Raw genomic sequence first — 9,110 nt, forward strand, 5'->3', positions numbered from 1 at the left:
GCTAGGAAGGTTAAATCAGTCAAAGAACATCGTGATAGTGGGAGCACAGGTCGTGTTTCAGTTACAGTTCCAGGTCGACAGTGGATTAAGAAAACCAGTATTCCAGCTGTAAAAATCTCTCCAGTGGATTACTTGCTGAATATGGAGAGTGTTTGTTCTTAGGGTATCTTAGGATCCGGTAGCTTGTTTTAGTGGGAGCCGGTAGGGACAGAGAACGAGTCAGGGGCAGTTTTAACCGTGAATGATGTGTTGGAGTTCTGGGGAGCTTCAACGGGCCTTCAGGTTAATAGATTAGAAGACGGTGGCAACTAGAAGTTAAATGTTTAGATTACAGAAGTACAATTAGGAGTGCAGACGAGAGTACTCAAGGCCTTAGAGTGGGAGACTGTTGGGTTCGTAGGCCTTGTTGGCCCGGTTTATTAGTTGAAGTCCAAAGGGCAAACGGGTGTAGGGTGGCCAGACGAAGCCCGGCCCGGTTTGGATTTCTTGTTCAATAATTTACAGACCCTAGACTAGTCTCTATTTAAACAATGTTATGTACTTGTAATCCTTTGTAACTCAATAAAGAATATATAGTTGCCACCCGTGGACGTAGGTCAGTTTAGACCAAACCACATTAAATCCTCGTGTTTGTTTATTACTTTCGCGTGTGTGTTCGGTTCGTATGTGCGTTTAATCCTAACATTTTCTACCATATCCTTTCCACTCTCATTTCTTTGTTTTGTTTTTTCTTAGAATTTGAAAGTTATAGCTCAAACAAACAGACAATAATGATTCGCTAATAATTTGAATTATGTGGATATACTCCACAGTTGAGGTTGTGAATAACAAGCTTGCCAATTAAGTAACATGGCAATTTCCATTAATTTTTGTATAGGTTCTTTCGTTCATTTAATGAACTGGTGATTTGATCATTTGCAAGTTTAGTGAATCGATGATTTGATCGTTACTTTTGTTGGTTGACCTATTTATAACCGAATCTGTATTGTGATTTGTGCCATCCGTATAAAAATTCTGGATCAGCCTTTGCATTTTGGAAGGTTTTGACTTGGTACCGGTGTTCCTAACGGTACCAAACCCACTCCAATCCAACCCCAAGACCCATCCAATGCAAGCAACATAAATAGTTTCTATTAAATACTCCATGCCAGTTTTATATTTTGGTTTCTTAAATTCTTGCAAATAAAACTATGGTAGTAGTTTTAATTTTTTCTAAAACATTGTATGCTTTTATCTTCGGTTCATAAGTTTCAAAAAAAATGTCTAAAGAATAAAATTAAAGAAATTAACATTTAAAGTTTATGTAATTAACATTCCAGAGTTTTATCTGTTCAAAAAGAATATATATACTCCAAAGTTGTGTAATCAATATTAAACTGAAAATAGAAAAGAAATACGATATGGGACCTTATCGAACTAATATTTAAATTGATCCAAAAGAATAATGAAATTAATAAAAACCAAAGGCAAGCAATCTCCTATAAGCTGTCCAGTGATATTTTAATAGAAAAGACAGATGTTTTATCCTTCTGAATCTTTTTGTGAAATATGTTTGTGTATATATTTATTCTCAGTAACATGACATCAAAAGTATATTTATACTTAGAAAAAAAAAGTCAATCTCAATCATAAGCCCCCCACTTTTCCATCACTATTAGGTTTTAATTTTTTTATATTTGAGTAGAAAAGTATACAAGAATCATATTATAAATAAAAATATGCTATGCTCACATTAGCATGTATATATATATATATATATATATATATAGAAAAAAGATCAAATAAGAAGTTTGGTTTTCCTAAGAAGGCTAGAAAGGAGGGTATTTTTGTCTAATACCTTAATATTGAAAACCCACTTAATTTAATTTCAAAAACTCACTTAATTAAAACACACTTAAGTTTTCACTTATCTCCTACAACCACCACCGCCCGCCGCCACCACCTTGCAGGAAAAATCTTCGGAAATTTCGCCAGAAAATAACACACTATGAAAAACATAATGAAAAAGACACAATGTAAAAAACACAATTAAATAACACAATGTAAAAAACACAATGCAAAAAACACTATGAAAAAAATAAAACACAATTGTATAACACAATTTTGTAAAACACAATTATGGTAAAACACAATTTGTAAAAACCCACGATTTTTTTTTATTTTTATAAAGCAATATGGTACTCATATAAAGGATAAAAAACACTCGTTTTTATGGTGAAAATGTTTTGAAAAAAAAATGTCGTATAAAAAAGTTATGGACGTTTTAAAATGATTGGGGAATTTGACATGTGCATTGCATGTGGAGAGAGAAAGTCAACAACTGTATTATCCCTATTATGCCCTTACCTTTATTTTACACTTGATGATCTCTCTAATTTAATCTCAACCATTCAATTCTTAAATGAATGGACAACATTATTTTCTATCCTTCCTAAGAAAACTAATCTTCTTATTATAATTCAATCATATATATATATATAAATGTACATAAGTGTCTTTATGTGACATAATGAAATATGTATAATTTATAGACAATATATTTATGATTTTTAAACTATATATATATATATATATATATAAAGGCATTGCATCAAATAAAAGTGTTGTGGCTGACTAGGTTTATATAATAATGAATATAAAGGTGACATGTGGCATTCCTCAAAAACTTAGAATTAGAAGTTTGATCCTAAAAACGAACTCTCAACCTATTTTATTTTCTCAAAAATACAATGCAAAAAAACCATCTTAGAAATGCATAATATAAATAGAGACCAAAAAATAAACACATAAATGCAACACATTTTTAAAATTCTTAATATGTTATTTTTCTATAAAAGAGGATTTTTCGTCCGGCTTTCTTGTTCACACGTGGCAGGCGGGCACAGGTTTGAATATATCAAGTTAATCAGATAAAATTATGCGAATGCCTCTACATACGTATGTATGTAGGAATTCGAGTAAAACGTAACCGAAGATACTTACCAGTTATATGAAAACTTCTTCCATCTAATTTCCCACAACCCTTTCGTATCAAACAAGCTAATTTAAATATTGATATGTCATTTATCTTAACTTCTTGTTAGATACTTATTGACTAGTTCCCAAGCTCTATTCAAGAAGACCGCGATCCCTTTAAACAATAACTACATTAACAATAATTACATGTAATTAATTATTTTCAAATGTGTAAAAACCGTATTTCCATTGAGTTTTTAATTTTCCAATATAAAAAAGAAGCCAATTACGATTGATTTGGTTTAAACTAAAATTAACAATAACAATTATTATTATTAAAATTAAAAAACTAAGGTAAATAAATAGCATATTTTAATACATAATATCATCTTAATTGCTAGCTTTATACTTATTGGATGAAAAAAAATATAACTACCCAAACAAGTTGTTAAACATATTCTATATTCAATGTATTATCAAATGATATGTCAAATTGAACATACTTTTTTAGAAATAAATGTATTATATATCAAGAGGGAACATGAACATTGAACATACTATAAATAAACCTAAAACAAACCCTTCAAAGGAATCCAAAAACTCAACCAATGTCAACCCTGCCTTCATCTTCTTCATCCAACCCATGAGCTTTCCGATCTCTCACCCGCCGGAGTTCATCAGAATTCCCGCGAAACTGCTAAAAACACTCGGTTTTATCATAAATTTCCTCATCATATCTCCAAACACAACCCTTTCACAATCCTCATTTTCTTCTGCTAATGATGAAAACTATGCAAATAATTCATCCAATTCCATTAATAAATTCGAACCAAATCTAGCGATCGTTGTTGGAGTTCTCTCCATCGTGTTTTCGTTAACATTTCTAACATTAATTTATGTAAAATGTTGTCATGTATCGGCTTCTACTCGTCGTGTAAACCATGAAAACTTTGGTAATCTTCCTAGAACAAGATCAAGATTCTCGGGGATCGATAAAACCGTTATTGAATCACTTCCGTATTTCAAGTTTTCGACGTTAAAAGGATGGAAAAACGGGTTGGAATGTTCGGTTTGTTTGTCGGCTTTTGAAGACATTGAGCTTCTTAGACTTCTTCCCAAATGCAAACACGCTTTTCACATCGATTGTATCGATCAATGGCTCGAAAACCACTCGAGTTGTCCGCTTTGTAGGGTTAAACTTATTAAGGATGATATCGCTCTTTTTGCTTGTACGAATTCCTTAAGGTTTAACGAATCCGAGCCCTCTAATCTCGAGCTATTTATAGCTCGAGAGGGGTCTTCAAGATTCGGTACAAATGTAGAAAACAATCAAGATCATGATCAAGAAATGTTGCATAAGTTTAATCACCGGATCATGATCTGTAACGAACATGATCCTGTGATGTTTAAAACAAGATGGAGCAATGTGAGCTCATCTGATATTCTTTTTTTAAAATCTGAGATGATTACTTGTATGTCAAGTAATCGTTTTGATCATCAACTGTGTGTGGAAGTTGAGGGGAATCCCGGTCACCATCGGATGATTAAAGAACCTTGGAGATCAGTGTCTGAGATTACATTGCATCCTAGGTTTCTTGAAGGTGAAGTTAAGGTTGATGAAGAAAAAATTAGGAGATTATGGCTGCCAATTGCTAGAAGAACAGTTGAAAGGTTTGCTAATAAGAAAAATAATAATAATATTCCAGATGGTGAATAGCTACAAATTGAGAAGTCAAACAAAGTATTAGATGTATAGTGAACTATGGATATATAATATTTGAACATTATTATTGAGATGATATATTCTTTTGAACATTATTGATCTAGAATAATTACTTAAAATTTTATTCAAAAGAATCTTTTAGAAGAAAAAGAAAGTTAAGTATATATATCATTATATTAATGGTTTTTATTACATGAATAAGTGTCTGATTGTATATATAAGTTGTATAAATCCATCACTTTGTCCGTGTGTTTGTATGTAGTGGAGAGTTCCTAATAAAATCTCTACTTTACTAGAAAACTCAAAAAAAAAAACTCATAACTCATCCTAGTAGCCACTTCCTTTACATCAATTATCAAAAACTTTCTCACTCACTTAAACACTATTCAATTTATTTGGTTCCCACCAACAATTACTCGATTATTTGGATCACCGGCTAACTCATAATTCAACTAAGAGCATGCTCATCTTATCCCTTAAATATTTGTGAGAGGTTTTTGTAAATTATAGGATAACGTTAAGAGTGGTTGTGAGTGAAGGAAAGAATTATGATGTTTAGTTGAGGTCGGTTATGGATGATCCTTCTTTTTTTTTACCTAAACTACGGATATAATTACGAGTGATGTACACGCACGGTCCTTAATACTACTTGGTATTGATTATTGTACGGTTGAAATAAAAAATGAAATTTTTGTAACTTAAATTTTGTGGGTTTTAAAAAGCATGTAGGGTAAATTGGGAAAGCCCTCAAAAATCGAATTAGAACCAACAATATTATAAAAAAAAAAAGTCAAACCACTTCTAAATTCGATTTCGTACACGAGACACAAGCATATTTCATACCCAAAGCCCAACCGATTTCATACCCGAGACTCAACCCAAACCATCGCAATTGATTAAGAGCCCTAAAAGGGGTCCCAAAATAAAACGACAATATTACTCACACCAATCCCGCTCCTGCCCAACCTTGGAGTCTAAAGGAATAATAGACGTTGGCACGTGCTTGGGTCGACATGTTAAGGATCTAGTAACTAATAAATATCATAAGATACTTAGCTATCAACCCTATCACTCCCACCACCAACTAAACTCCAAGTGACCGAGGTAATTAAAATGAAGGTCATGATCTACACAACTTCTTCAATCACCGAAAACATGGTGATTGAAACCGATACTATAAAGGTGACCGATAAATGCAAATTGGAAAATCAAGCAAAGCTTCTCAACTTTCAGCTGGGTTACTCTTACACACTCTTTAAAATGGACAACAATGATCGAAATGGTTAACGATTATAACATTCCAAAACCTACAAAAACATCAGATCGAGTCGAACGAGTATAAAATTGTGCTTCTGATGGATGTGGTAACATTAACCTCAACGCTTTGGATACCGAGCAAGATTCATTAGAACCACAATGACCACCCAAGAGTAACACAGGGAAGTGACAATTGATGCGGTTTGTGTGTAGTAGTTTTTATGAAAAGTTTGTTAAGTTTTTCAAAGGTTTTGTTCACACAATGTCTAGTTTTAAATTTATAAAAATAATTATTATCATAACTAAACCACCCACAAATAGACAATTTTACATATCCTATATGTAGTAAAGCATAGGTGAAAACCAAGTATCGATCCACTGACACACTTGGTTGATTTCTATTACTAAACCGTTGTGTTTATTTTAACCGAAAGTAAACGTCATAGTGATTTTGTTTGATATATAATTTTAAAGAGAAATTTAAAAAACGTAAATAAAATGCAATATTTTTGTATTTTTGGAATTTTAAAATAGATGATCAAGGATAAAAGTGTATCATGTTGGTTCAAACTACTCTTAACTTGGTTTAATACTTAGTTAGTAAACATGTGATATGAGCTTGTTATGGTGATTAAATGTGGGAATAACATCTTATTCCTAAGTCATGTTATTCCATGATAATTAAAGAAAAAGATACATAACTTTATGACCTCCACTAAAACATCATTTTATGTAAGCAAGTGGTATTTAATAAAAGATAACTCACTTTAAAGATGAGACAATCCCTTAAATTATTAAGTGAATTGCCCTTGATATTTTAGTAAAATAACCTTTGTAGTATACATAAAACACCAATTAAAATTAGTTGAATTCTAAAGGATTAACCTTGCACTACCAAGTATCAATCCGCATAACTCTTGAACAATTATAGAACTCATGTAAGAACCATCCAAGAGTTATTTAAAATAGGTTATGTTGCACACTCACTTAACAAGCAATTAACCGATTTTAGCTGATTAATATCAACAATCTGTTTTCACAAACATTGTTGATGGTTCCTATTTTAAAATGATCAATTACTACTAATAATTCATTTTGTCCATGTTCATTTTAGGATTTGAGTTTTTTCCACAACCAAACCCTTACAAGAATTGCGATTTCTCGACTTAACATCAAGCTCGAAATCTTGACGTCTCTTTAAAGATTCATAATTTATCAACCAAGCTCTTACAAGAGTGGCAGTTCCCCCGGCTTATCGTCAAGCTCGAAACTTGGTGTCTATTTTAAGGTTCACCAAGGTCTCTTAAGACTAGCAATTTCTCGGTTTATCCTCAAGCTTGGCATTTGAGGTATCTTTTAATAGTATTATAATCAAGTGATAATTGCAACATAACCTTTACTTATTAAAAACCGATCACATGTTTAACTAATATTATTAAACTTCAATTAAGAATCATTATAAACCAAGATGATACAATGAAAGTTTAGCCAAAAGTAAGCATATTGTTATACATCAAAGTAATAGATACAAACATCATCAAATTAAAAACAATCGAAACAATTTGGATGACTAATACTTGATGCTAATAACTCTTTCAAGAGCTTAATCTTCTTAATCTTCAAGGGTTGGATGGATATGATAATTCTCTTATTAGAGGTGGTTGAAGTGGAGTAATGAGGTTTCAAGGTATTGTAAGGTGTATTGAATGTTGAAGATGATCATTCAATTTATAGGCTGATCTGGGAGCCATGCCAGATTCGTACAACAAGGGAAACCACGACCGTGGTAAGCAAAGCACAACCGTGATGAGTCCAGAACAGTCCAAATTTATCTTTTTCTCTTTTACTTTAAACATGGGATGTGTTTTGACGAAGCACGACCATGTTAAGCTTCAGCATCTTCTATTTTATCTTTTCCTCTTATTCTTGATAACATGGGTGTATTGAGGTTAACATGGGCATGTTTTGGCTTCCTGATTTTTGTCTTACTTTGTACGCTCTAAGCATGTAATGCCTTGATTCACCATGGGGTGTGTTAAGTCTGTTTTCACCGTTTTTCTTCATTTTTCTTCGTAAATCAGCTCATTTTATTCTTTAGGGCTATATTTACCTATATATAGAAATTATAAACATTAGCGGTTATGTATTCTAATATAATTGGCGATATTAAGCTTCTTTGGAGATTTTTTAGTGCCGAAAAGATGTATAAATTCTTATACATCAACCATAAACGTCAACGAATGCGGGTGTGGCCAACATAGTTGCTAGGTTAGGTCGATTTAGGCATTTAACGGTGCTTGTGAAGAGGTCTGTGACGTTCATCAATTTCGGGTCTTGTTCGTATTCGTTTACGCACAGTTTAATGTTGTAAACCGACCCGCTTTGTAAACCGAAACTCATGATATATAAAATATAGGATTTTTATGTTACTAAAACATTCCCATTTGTTCAATTTGAAAAACCTCTTTTACGGATTCAAAAACGGACTTAAAACGAGCAAATTACATCAAAAACGAACTTCCGGAAGCACAAACGAACTACAAAAGACGAGCTGGGCCAGCCCCCCCTCCCCCGGAGAACGCCGCGCCGTGCGACCAAGGGGCCAAGATGAGGCCGCGCAGCGTCTAGGGCCACCTGCACACATTTTCGTTTTTGTTTGTTGTTTTGTGCTTTGCTTGTTTAACCAACCTATTTTCATATAAAACATAAAAGAGAACCTTGAAAATAAGCTTTGACCCTTACCCTATATATACATACCCATTTTCTTCATTTTCACACTTGCTACATCTCCAAAAACTCTCTTAAAACTCCATAGATTCAAGGTTGTTATTTTTTATGTATTCTTGAAGTTTTGACTTCTCAAGTCAAACTAACTATAGTCTTTCATTCTAACTTGTTCATCTAACATTATTAACACTTGAATATGGTGGTACAACATATATATAATACACACCCCTTGTTTCCATTGGTAGTTACTTCTCCAGTTCCGATCGGTTAAGTTTCGACCTCGTAAGGCAAGGCTTCATGGAGGACTTCGTGTTCTTGATATATACACACACTTATATAACTTGTTGCATATATTAATCTTGTTTAACTTATGCTCTTTTTAGTTTGTTTGTCATATTTATGAAGTTCCATGGTGGGGGTTTGTAGAGACTAACCTCGGTTTAACCAT

The 9,110-nt window shown here is 32.8% G+C and overlaps 1 pseudogene; it reads left to right on the forward strand.

The window, feature by feature from the left end:
* The first annotated feature begins 3,461 nt into the window (after positions 1 to 3,461).
* On the forward strand, positions 3,462 to 4,672 carry LOC143622426 (putative RING-H2 finger protein ATL12 pseudogene; annotated as a pseudogene).
* Positions 4,673 to 9,110: the final 4,438 nt, after the last annotated feature.

This window comes from Bidens hawaiensis, unplaced genomic scaffold (assembly GCF_021521415.1).
Source record: "Bidens hawaiensis isolate Kalapana, Puna unplaced genomic scaffold, B.hawaiensis_p1.1 tig00003141_1, whole genome shotgun sequence".
NCBI classification, from domain to species: domain Eukaryota; kingdom Viridiplantae; phylum Streptophyta; class Magnoliopsida; order Asterales; family Asteraceae; genus Bidens; species Bidens hawaiensis.